This window comes from Hypanus sabinus, chromosome 14 (genome assembly GCF_030144855.1).
Source record: "Hypanus sabinus isolate sHypSab1 chromosome 14, sHypSab1.hap1, whole genome shotgun sequence".
Lineage (NCBI taxonomy): Eukaryota > Metazoa > Chordata > Chondrichthyes > Myliobatiformes > Dasyatidae > Hypanus > Hypanus sabinus.
This window is the reverse complement of record NC_082719.1, coordinates 54813526-54824732: the sequence shown is the minus strand read 5'-3', so window position 1 is coordinate 54824732 and position 11207 is coordinate 54813526. Positions and strand designations below refer to the sequence as shown.

At 40.1% G+C, this 11207-nt stretch overlaps 1 protein-coding gene across 3 annotated transcripts in view; it reads right to left on the bottom strand.

The window, feature by feature from the left end:
- The window catches only part of cracd (capping protein inhibiting regulator of actin dynamics), a 29725-nt gene extending 28765 nt beyond the window's left edge, over positions 1-960 (bottom strand). For 2 of the 3 annotated variants that reach the window (XM_059989246.1, XM_059989247.1), the window contains exon 1: positions 837-960. The gene's annotated coding sequence lies outside the window, so the exon portion shown is untranslated. Of the gene's footprint in view, positions 1-561; positions 598-836 lie in introns of those variants that run through there. The other variant, XM_059989244.1, reaches the window with a different exon arrangement.
- Between the last annotated feature and the right edge of the window lie 10247 nt (positions 961-11207).

The window sequence follows — 11207 nt, the reverse complement described above, 5'->3', positions numbered from 1 at the left end:
GTATACACACTGTTAAGGGTAACATCTTCATATTTTCTTCCCATTTAAATGAATTGTGTGGTAAATATTATGGAGCATTGCAGCAGTAAATTGAAAGTTATCCCTTGTCCAATCTTACAGCTGAATTAAGAGTGAGTATATGAGGGCATAATTTAAATAAGCAATAGTTTACAAAATACTGTGCCACAGTTAAAATGCTTAGAGCACACGTTTTTCTGAAAATATTGGAGTCTGCAGTATTATCCACTATGTGTGCTGTTCTTCGGCTCTGGTTCAAAGCCAATGTAAGCAAACAAAATGAAAATTACCTCTCCCCGTGATGTGGCCATGCACTCACAAACTATGCTGAACCTGCACAAAGATTTTTACAGCAGCCGCATTAAACCTTTCATGCCACCGCTCTTCTGAGAGTAACTAACTTGCTGTTCCACTTGTCTCCATTTCTGCGTACCAGTATCCTTGTAAGCAGTGACAAACTAGTGACTGGAGAAAATGTGCCAGTATATGTACTGTTTGTAAAAGCAATCAGCCTGTGTTGGATTCGAACAGAACAGTACATACCCTTTGGCCCACTATGCTGTACTGACCCTTGCAGGTAACAGTCTCCAGTCTGGCAGTAAATGCCCAAATTATAGGATAACTTCACTCCACTAAAGTGAGGGATTTTATGACCAAGAACCAGACCATTCCAAACTGAAACTGGTTTGAAACAACCATTGCATTCACAAAGAGAATAATGTGCAAGATTTGGTACAAAACAGGTTTTAATGATGCAAACGGAAGCTAACAGTCAATGTATATCTTAGATATTGCCCTGCCATTATAACACATCTCACCTGAAGGGTTCGAACTTTTCCCTGGATGCCTTGCTGAGATGTCACTTGTGCTGTTGTTCGACTGGATGATGAACCCCCTGGGATAAATATACTGTCATGGGATAATGCCCTGGTTCCTGTGCTAAAAGACCTGTCAACATTTCATAAATATACATTATTGCCTTGCTTAATATGTATTAATTTACAAAACGTGCAATTCAACTCCATTATTTCCATCTTTAAGATTAAATTTCTATATTTCACTTCCTTTGAATTCTTGTAAGTTTTTATCCAATTTTATTTTTCCTCAGTTTTCTTCAGGCCTTCTGATAACTGTGGTCAGGTAGGTGATCATTATTATGATCATAACATAGTAATAGGTCTTTGCTACAACTTCCCCTCTAACATTTCCTACAGCTGAGCAGACCTGCTGAGCAGGAAACTTCTCCACAGCCTGAAAACTGCGCGGCACATTATATAAAAGAGAGTTCCAACTGCACGGCAACAAAAGATATGTGCGCAGAAGCATTTCAGTTACTGAGCAGCCATGGACCCATGCAGCTTCGAGGGAACAGTGCTTGCCAGTACAAGCAGTTTGATAATCCATCTGAACAACAACATGTAGATTGCCAGGACATCCGTGACTGTATTGACCCTGTGTCCTAACTATTTAGGAAATGTGATGAGTGAGGCTGGTGTTGATGTGTTAGTTGAAATAACTACACCAAATGAGAAAATAACTTTCACAAACCTATTATGCGTGTGAAAATATATGATGCTGAAAAATTATGACCGAATCTTCAGCACTCTGTGCTTGATATTAAAATTCCAAAACGTAAATTTCAATCTCATCCTGGGCATCTTAACTACATTTATGGAAATACCCTTTCCCTTTTCAGAGTGGTGTGTCCAATGAAAAGGTAAGGGAAACAATATTGAAAGAAATATTAAATAAAACTGCACCTTTATAAGAGCCGAGTGGTAATGTTGCAGCTATATAGGACCCTGGAGTACTGTGCTCAATTCTGGTCGCCTCACTACAGGAAGGATGTGGAAACCATAAAAAGGGTGCAGAGGAGATTTACAAAGATGTTGCCTGGATTGGGGAGCATGCCTTATGAGAATAGGTTGAGTGAACTCGGCCTTTTCTCCTTGGAGCGACAGAGGATGAGAGGTGACCTGATAGAGGTGTATAAGGTGATGAGAGGCATTGATCATGTGGATAGTCAGAAGCTTTTTCCCAGGGCTGAAATGGCTAGCACGAGAGGGCATAGTTCTGAGGTGCTTGGAAGTAGGTACAGAGATGTCAGGGGTAAACTTTTATGCAGAGAGTGGTGAGGGCGTAGAATGGGCTTCCGGCGGTGATAGTGGAGGCAGAAACGATAGGGTTTTTTAAGAGATTCCTGGATGGCTACATGGAGCTTAGAAAAATAGAGGGCTATGGGTAAAGCCTAGGTAGTGTTAAGGTAGGGACATGTTCGGCACAGCTTTGTGGGCCGAAGGGCCTGTATTGTGCTGTATGTTTTCTATGTTTCCATATTTCTTTCAGAATTCGTATGACTGTGGCATTTTCAAACCTGTATCAAAGGGAAAATCACACTGTGCTCAACTTCCCTTTCTCCCAGTTCATTTCAATGCTTGTCAGACAACTGGAATTGCAAAATGCATGAGAGGCCTGTGCTCTATACTCACCTGTTTAGACATTAACTTTATAAGCCATACACAAAAATAAGGCTGGGGAAATGATTGATGAACTGTGAATTGTGATGAACTGCAGTCATCTCTGATTCTTAGGTTTTGGCATTTTAACAAGTTTTAGAAAATGTATAGAACTTTGTAAGTTTATGCCTAGATTAAACCCTTTTTTTGAACAACACTTGGTATGAGTTAAAAGTTTTTGTCACAGCCTAATGTAATAAGGAGCACTGATTATAACATAGAGATCAAACTAAGTTTAGGGTAATATATGAAACAATATGGTCAGGAGTAGTTCCTGAAAAATAGTCTTTATAAAATTAACCTTTAATATCACTGACAAATGAAAATTAATGTTTTCGAGTCTCTAGGACTGCTTTGAGATATTTACGATGGAGGGAGTCCTATGATATCTGCATTTGCTCACAGTGTCCTGCAATTTTCCATATATGCATGGTTTTAAACTGCAATTATATTCCCCCAGGAAATAAAATATCAGCTTAAACAATTCACTGGTAGCTAACAAATTACAAGGCAGCTTTAAAACTACATTCAGCCATCCAATATCAATAACTTCTCATTCAAATTGAAACTTGAGTTTTCTATGCAATGCTGTTTATTCTGTCAGGATTTTGATAATGCAAAGTTCGATAGAAAACGTTTTCTACATGTATAAGCTATTTCACCCACATATCAGACATACTGTCTATCCAATTCAAATATTGTTGGCTGGCAAGAGATACTGAGGCTCTGGTCAAGAAGAAGAAGGAAGCATACACTATAAAGCGATGAAGAATACTTTTAAGAAGGAAATGGATCTGGCAGGTAAGGTTAAAGAAGATCTTAAGGGATCTGATGGCTATATTTAGTGAAATGGTGGCTAGGTAGACAGTAAGTCCCCTTGGAGATTAGCAGAACTGCCTTTGTCTAGAGTAACAGGATATGGGTAGAATTTGCAACAAATCTTTTTCTGCAATGCTTAGTGAGGAGAAAATCATGGCAGATCAAGTGCAGATATTTTGAAAGATATCCTATTATCAGACAGCCTAATTATCAGACAGCCTATTTCCAGCCTTTCAGTGTGTTAAGGTGGATGAATCCCCAGGGACAGACTGAAAACATCCTCAGACTTTGTGGGAGGCTAGAGAGGAAATTGTGGTGACCTTTGCAGTGATGTTCATTTCTTTGTTAGCTGTTAGTGAGGTTCTCAGTTACTCGTGACTAATACTGTTCTGTTGTTTAAGAATGGTGGCAAGGACAAGCCAGGGAACTGCAGGCTAGTCAGCCTGATATCAATTGTAGGGAAGTTATCATAGGAAGTCCTGAGATATGGGATCTACTAGTCCTATGGTTTCCACGGGACCTCCCTTTCAGACCAACCAACCATGCAGGGCTTTGTCAAAGTTCTATCTTGAGTCCAAGTAGATAATATCCATTGCTCTCCTTTTTGGTTACCTCTTCAAAAAACTTCAAAATGTTTGTAATGTTTGACTGTCCATGTACGAAGCCATGCTGACTGCTCTTGATCAAATTCATCTATCCAAATACTAGTAGATCCCGTATCTCAGGACTTCCTATGATAACTTCCCTACTATTGATATCAGGCTGACCAGCCTGCAGTTCCCTGGCTTGTCCTTGCCACCATTCTTAAACAACGAAACAGTATTAGTCACGAGTAATCGAGAACCTCACCAACAGCTAACAAAGAAATGACCATCACTGCAAAGGTCACCACAATTTCTTCTCTAGCCTCCCATAACTTTACTCTTGTTCTTTGTTATTTATATAAATGAATTGGATGCAAATGAACAAGGCTTGATGGGTAAGTATGCAGATGCCATGAAATTAGGAGGTGTCATGATTAGTGAAATAAGGAAGGTTACAGGAGGACCTTGACCAATTAGGTTGACATGTTGGTTGAGGTGTAGCAAAGTTATTTCAATACAGATATGTGTGAGTGATTCATTTTGGAAAGTCAATCATCATAGGGATTATGAATGGTAAGGGACTAAGTAGTGTAATGCAATAGAGGGACTATCGAGTACAGATGCATAGTTCATTGAAGGCTATGTCATAGGTAGACATGGTGGTGAAAAGGTGTTTAGCACACTGGCCTTCATTGGTCATAGCACTGAGTATAGGAGCTTTGTCATTAGGTTCTTGTGCAGCTGCTCTTGGAGCACTGTGTACAGATTTGATCATTCTGTTCTAAGATGTTACTAAACTGGAAAGCATGCAAAAAAGATTAAAAGGACTTTGGAAGGATTAGAGGGCCCTAAGGTATAAGGTGAAGTTGACTAGGCGAGGTCTATTTTCTAAGGCATAGACTATTTTCTGAACAGAGAGCAAATTCTGAAATCACAATTGCACAGGGACTTAGGAGCCCTTGTGCAGGATTCCCTAAAGGTTAACTGGCAGGCTGAGTCATGGTAAGGATGTTAGCTTTCTGCGATGTTAGCATTCATTTTGAGAAGACCAAAATATAAAAGCAAAGATGTAACGGTAATACACACAAAATGTTGGAGGACCTCAGCAGGTCAGGCAACGTCAATGGAAATAAATAAACAATCAACATTTCGGCTGAGACCCTCCATCAGGATTGTGAAGGAAGGGAGAAGAAGCCGAAGTAAAAAGGTGGGGCAGATAGATAGGAAAGGTAAAGGGCTGGAGGAGAAGGAATCTGGTAGGAGAGGAGAGTGGACCATGGGAGGAAGGGAAGGAGGGGCATCAGGGAAAGATGATGGGCAGGTGAGGAGAAGAAGTAAGCAGCCCGAGTAGGAATAGAGAAAAAGAGAAGGGGGTAGGAACTTTTTTTTTACTGCAAGGAGAAATTGATGTTCATGCCAAGTTGGAGGCTACCTCGATGAAATATGAGGTGTTGCTCCTCCATCCTGAGAGTGGCCTCATCATGTCAAAAGGGGATGCCATAGACAGACATGTTGGAATGGGAATAGGGACAGGAATTAAAATGGTTGGTCACTGGAAAATTACACTTGGCGGATGGAAATAAGGTGCTCGACAAAGCAGTCCCCCAATTTACGTCGGGTCTCACCAATGCAGAGGAGGCTGCATCAGGAGTATAATGAATGACTCCAACAGATTCAAAGGTGAAGTGTTGCCTCACCTGGAAAGATTATTTGCGGCATGAAGGAAGGTGAGGGAGCAGGTAGATGAGCAAGTGTAGCATATCTGTCACTTGCAGGGATGAGGTTAGTGGTGAGGGACGAATGGACAAGGGAGTCATGGAGGCAGCTAGTGCACCTTCAGGGTGCCAGATTTTCATTGCTCTGGAGATGAGCTGATTCAAGGTCAGTGCTGCTGTCATGGGAGTACACGGAAGATGGAAAGCAGCAAGCTGGCTGCTGGCTGTGTGCCCAGGGACCCAAGTTCTTTGGACACAGAGCACAGAAAGAACTACGCAACAGACTTTTAACACCAAAAATCAGTGAGTTGTTTTGTTATGTCTCCCCTCTCACTGTGAAATAGGGACACCTCTTTTTCCCTTATTAGGGAGGGAAAGACCCTGTGGTATGTCGAATACTGGGTGAACGAGTAGCCATTGGGGTACTGTAATTCTGTGTCTTACTTGGTGTTTTGCTGCAAGCTTGAGAGCTCAGAGGGGTGTGCCGATGCTTTTCTTCTGGTGGGGGACGGAGGGTCATTGCTTTGCTGCTGCTTGTGTGCGTGGGGGGGGGGGGCTTTGGGGTTTTAACATTTAACTGTCATTCATTCTTTCGGGCACTTCTCTGTTTTTGTGGATGTTTGAGAAGAAAAAGAATTTCAGGATGTATATTGTATACATTTCTCTGACGTTAAATGTGCCTTCTGAAACCTTCTGAAAATGCCATGCTATGTGACAACTTATTTTTTTCATTAATATTGACATTTACAATAGAGTCTGATCAATTGAGACCAATACATTTTGGCCCAATTAGCCAAAGTTAAATCAATATCATTGAAAAGGTATAAAAAACGGCAAACTGGGTAACAAGTTACAAATGAAATGCAGAACAAGTAGAACACTATCACTGCTTCTACAGTACTATGACACTGTGCATTCGTTTCTATTAAGTAACAATGATGGAATTAATCTGCATTGTGTTCTTTGATTGTAAACAAACAAAATCTGTGTAGACTCCTAAAGCATCTACATACAATGCTGTTGACGATTGTATCCTCCACATCTTCATTTTTTATAGTATATACTATAAATATACTGTAGTATATATCATAATTATACAAATTCATTACTAGGAAAGAAAATTGAACTTTGAAGTTACATTTTTTTACTTTAAGTGAGGCATGTTCATAACACATAGTAGTGTCATGATGTATGCAATTTATATATTTTTAAATGTAACCCACAATGAATTATTTAAATGACCAAGAATGCTTAATCAAACAATGTGTTTACAATATTACTTAAATATTACTGAAGTATTAAATACACAACATTTCTCCCTGCTTAGCTATAAACTCCAACTTATTATAGAATACTATATAAAATAACTGCTATATACAGACATCCACAGCATAGTAAATTTTAAATTGTCCCATTCAGGCTTAAAGATTTAATCGCTGTGGAGTCTGTCTTACTCTTGTGGGATCACATCTTTCTGACACTCTGCTGGCCGGTGAGACTCATGGCTGTGAAACAATCTCAGATTCTGCAGCCTCTTTCATGGTGGTTATAGGAGTTAGTTATAGGACTGCAGGAAGTGGTTCTGACAGTTTTGGCCATCTTTCTTTTCTAACAATTTACTCTGCTGTCCTCAACTGATGGATGTGTCACCTCGAGATGATATCAGACACAATCTCCACTGTGTTTTCCAAGTACCCACTTTTCAAAGTTCAAAGTTCAAAGTACATTTATTACCGAAGTATGTATACATTATACAACCTTGAGATTCGTCTCCTAACAGGCACCTTTGGAACAAAGAAACCCAAAATTACCATATAAAAGAAAAGAAAACTGCCGAACACACAATTTGCTAAGAGAAAAAAAACACATGATGCTCATAAAAAAAGAAACCTTAAACAATAAAAGAATCAATAAAAAAAAGATTGTTGAACACCAAATCTACTACCATCTTCTGTGGGCAAGTCAAATTGGAATCCATGCAGCCAAGTCTCCATGGATCCCATGTCTCATGACTTTCCGGATCAGGGGGAATGTTGCCAAGCACCAGGTGATCTATTTGGAATCCACAGATCTGGAATAGAATGAAGTCATACTTGATCCTGCAAGACTGCCCATGAAGATACATGATTGGAAAACCCTCACCAATTTTTTTCTAGATGCACCACAGAAAGCTTCCTATCCTGGTGCATCACAGTTTGGTACGACAAATGTTTTCCCCAAGAATTAATTAAATTATAGAGTTATGTGTGCGGCTTAATCCTTCAGATAAAAAAGAATGAAGCAAAACTAATGAGCTGGTCATTCACTTTAGGAAGGGGGATTGTGCACACCCTCCTGATCCCATCATCTGTGCTGAGCTTGAGAGGATTGAGCTTCAAGTTCCTAGGAGGGAACATCAATAGCCTCTCTATTGCCAAAAAAGATCACCAATGCCTCTACTTCCTCAGGAGGCTAAAGAAATTTGGCAAGTCCTAGTTGATCCTCATAGATTTTTACCAATGCACCACAATGATCAATAGTTCTCAGTCATGGATGAACAATTTCCATATAGCCAGCATTTTGAATGCGACAATCGAAAGGAAGGGAGAAGAAACATAAGACCATATGAAATAGGAGCAGGAGTACGCCATCTGGCCTATCAAGGCTGCTGTGCTCTTCAATAAGATCGTGGCCATGGACTCCTCTCCACCTACCTGCCTTTTCCTCATAATGCTTAATTCCCCTAAAATCTATCCAACCTTGTCTTAAATATATTTACTGAGGTGCCCTGCACTGCTTCATTGGGCAGAGAATTCCACAGATTCATCACTCTCTGGGAAAAGCAGTTGCTTCTCATCTCCATCCTAAATCTACTCTGCCAAATCTTCAAAAAGCAATGTTTCAAAAAGGCAGCATGTGTCACTGATATTAAACTCGATTCTGATTTATTTACCCATGCTTCATTCATTGCTGTGGCTAGAGATCTGCAGAATCTATGGAAGCTGCTGGAGACAACTATTATATTTCTGGTCTCACAGAGACACAGAGACAGTAGCCTAGTGGTCACTGTATCAGAAAAACTCCATGAAGTTTCCAAATTTAAGTCACTCTGTGAATTTGTGAACACAGGTTTCATAAATCTGGTGACTTAGGTGTGGTTTAGTTAAGGAATTTTGTCATTCCTATCTAGTCAGCCCTGTTACCTCTAGATATTCCACTGAGTCTATGATCCTGTGGAACATCCATTATGAAACAAAATCCATTATGAGAAACTAAATCTGTAAGAAGATCCATGCAGCCACAACCAAGTACACGCATTTTTCTATTTCTCTTGGAATGTGGAAGCTTTTGGCAAAACTGTTTTTATCTCCTAACTTTAGGTCCCCTTTTCTTTGACTTGTTAGTTTATTTGGTGAAATCCATTTCTATAGGATAGAAGTTCCAGGAATGTATTTTGGGTACAAAGAAATGGTACGTTCAAGCCCAAGTGTGTGATTTGCAGAGGAACCTGATGGTAATCATAGATGCTGCCATTGTTCTCCCAGACAGGCAGGTCATCAGTTTGAAAGGGGCTAGCAAAGCAGCTGGGTTACCTATATCCTAACCCCAGTATTGACCAGATTGCTGGAGGTGGCCATCGATAAGATTGCGAAAACAATCCATAAATGTGAATGCTAGGGTCCTTACCTGGCTTTGCTTGGCACTCTCATAATTGCTTTGTCTTTACAGCTTGTGAATAAGCTCCTTCTCCTGATCAGCTCCTGATGTGAGCCTCAATACTACCAAAAGAGTGGCCTGCAAATCCAGTATCAATTTAGTGGCATACTGCCAGTAGCTGCCTATCACATCAATAACTAACTGGTCCATGGTGTCCAAACACAATACTGATGTCCCAGGGCAATCTTTACCTAGTCTGGCCTAGCAGGCTTCTTCATGAATGTGCCAGCAGGGTGGGCACACAACAATTTCCAAGTTCCAACTTGAGGATATTCACCATTTTGAACAGTATGACACCAGCTCTGGTGCTGGGAGCTATCATAGTTCTCTACCACTAAAACCTCATAATCCTGTGCATTCCCTACTCCTTTCATCTGGGAAATTAACTCTGAGTCAATTAGGAAGATACAAAGCATAAAGGGAGCACTGACAAACTCATGTTAGAATGAGCAATATATCTCTTAGGCTGCACAGATGCAAAGGTGCCTTCATTAAACTGAAATTATCAAGCTCATCTAGAGCAAAGTAATTTTATAAAGCAGTACAGCAATGAAATAGTGGTAGGTATTAGGGCATTGTCTCATCTTTAGCAGTTTTTGGAGAGAAAAATCAGGCATGGCAGTACAAAAAGGTGTTACACCTGAACTTGACGGGGACCAATATCTTCGTGGGATGGTTTTCTAGAACTATTAGGAAGTGTTTAAACTAATCTGGCAGGGAAGTGGGAACTAGAATAACGGGGCTGAGGATGGAGCAGTTGTTATACAAATAGATATAGTGTGTAGTGAAACTGGGAGGAAAGACTGGCGGATGATAGGGCAACATTTTATTCAACAGGATGAGCTGAAGTGTATCATGGGGCAAAATTTAAAAGGTTAATGAATACATGACTGAAGATGTTACATTTGAAAGCACCTTGAATTCACCCTGCAGTTTGAGAGAGATAAAGTCAGATGTAAGAATACTACATAGGCATGAGAGGAACTGGTCAATGTTGATGGGAAGGAGACACTAGGATGATGGCTGATGTTTCTGGGGGCAAGTTGTAAAGCACAGGATAAGTACATCCCAAAGATGAATAAGTCTTCTCAAGGGAGGATGAGGCAATCGTGGCTAGCAAGAGAAGTCAAAGACAGCATAAAAGCAAAAGAGAAAACATATCATATAATACAGCAAAATTAGTGGGATGTTAGGGGATTCAGAAACTTTTAAAACCAACAGAAGGCAACACAAGGAGAGAAAAGATAAAATATGAAGGTAAGCTAACAGAATAACAAAAGTTTTTTTCAGAGATATAAAGAGTTATATTGGACTCCTGGACCATGATGCTGGAGAGGTAGAAATGGAGACAAAGGAATAGAGGATAAACTTAATAAGTATTTTGCGTCAGTCTTCACTGTGGAAGACACTAGCAATATGCCAGAAATTCAAGGGTGTCAGGGGGCAAAAGTGAGTGTAGTCCTTTGGAAGCTTATTGTTCTGAAGGTGGATAAGTCATCTGGACCAGATGGACTACACCCCAGGGCTCAGAAAGAGGTAGCTCAAGAGATTCAGATTCAGTTTATTGTCATTTATAACCACAAATACAATGCAGTTAAAAAATGAGACAATGTTCTCCGGAATGATATCACGAAAAAAGCACAAAACAGACCACACAAGAAAAACCACATAACATTTGGTAATCCCCAATCCAGAGTCCAGAGAGGCTGCTGCGTATCGATATTGCGCAACCGTCTTAGCACATTTCCTGGAAAGGAATTACAAACCCATCAGACAAAACTAAAGCTACAAGACCTACACAAAACCACATAGATTACATATAGTTATAGTTAACATATAGTTTCAACAGTGCAGGCAAA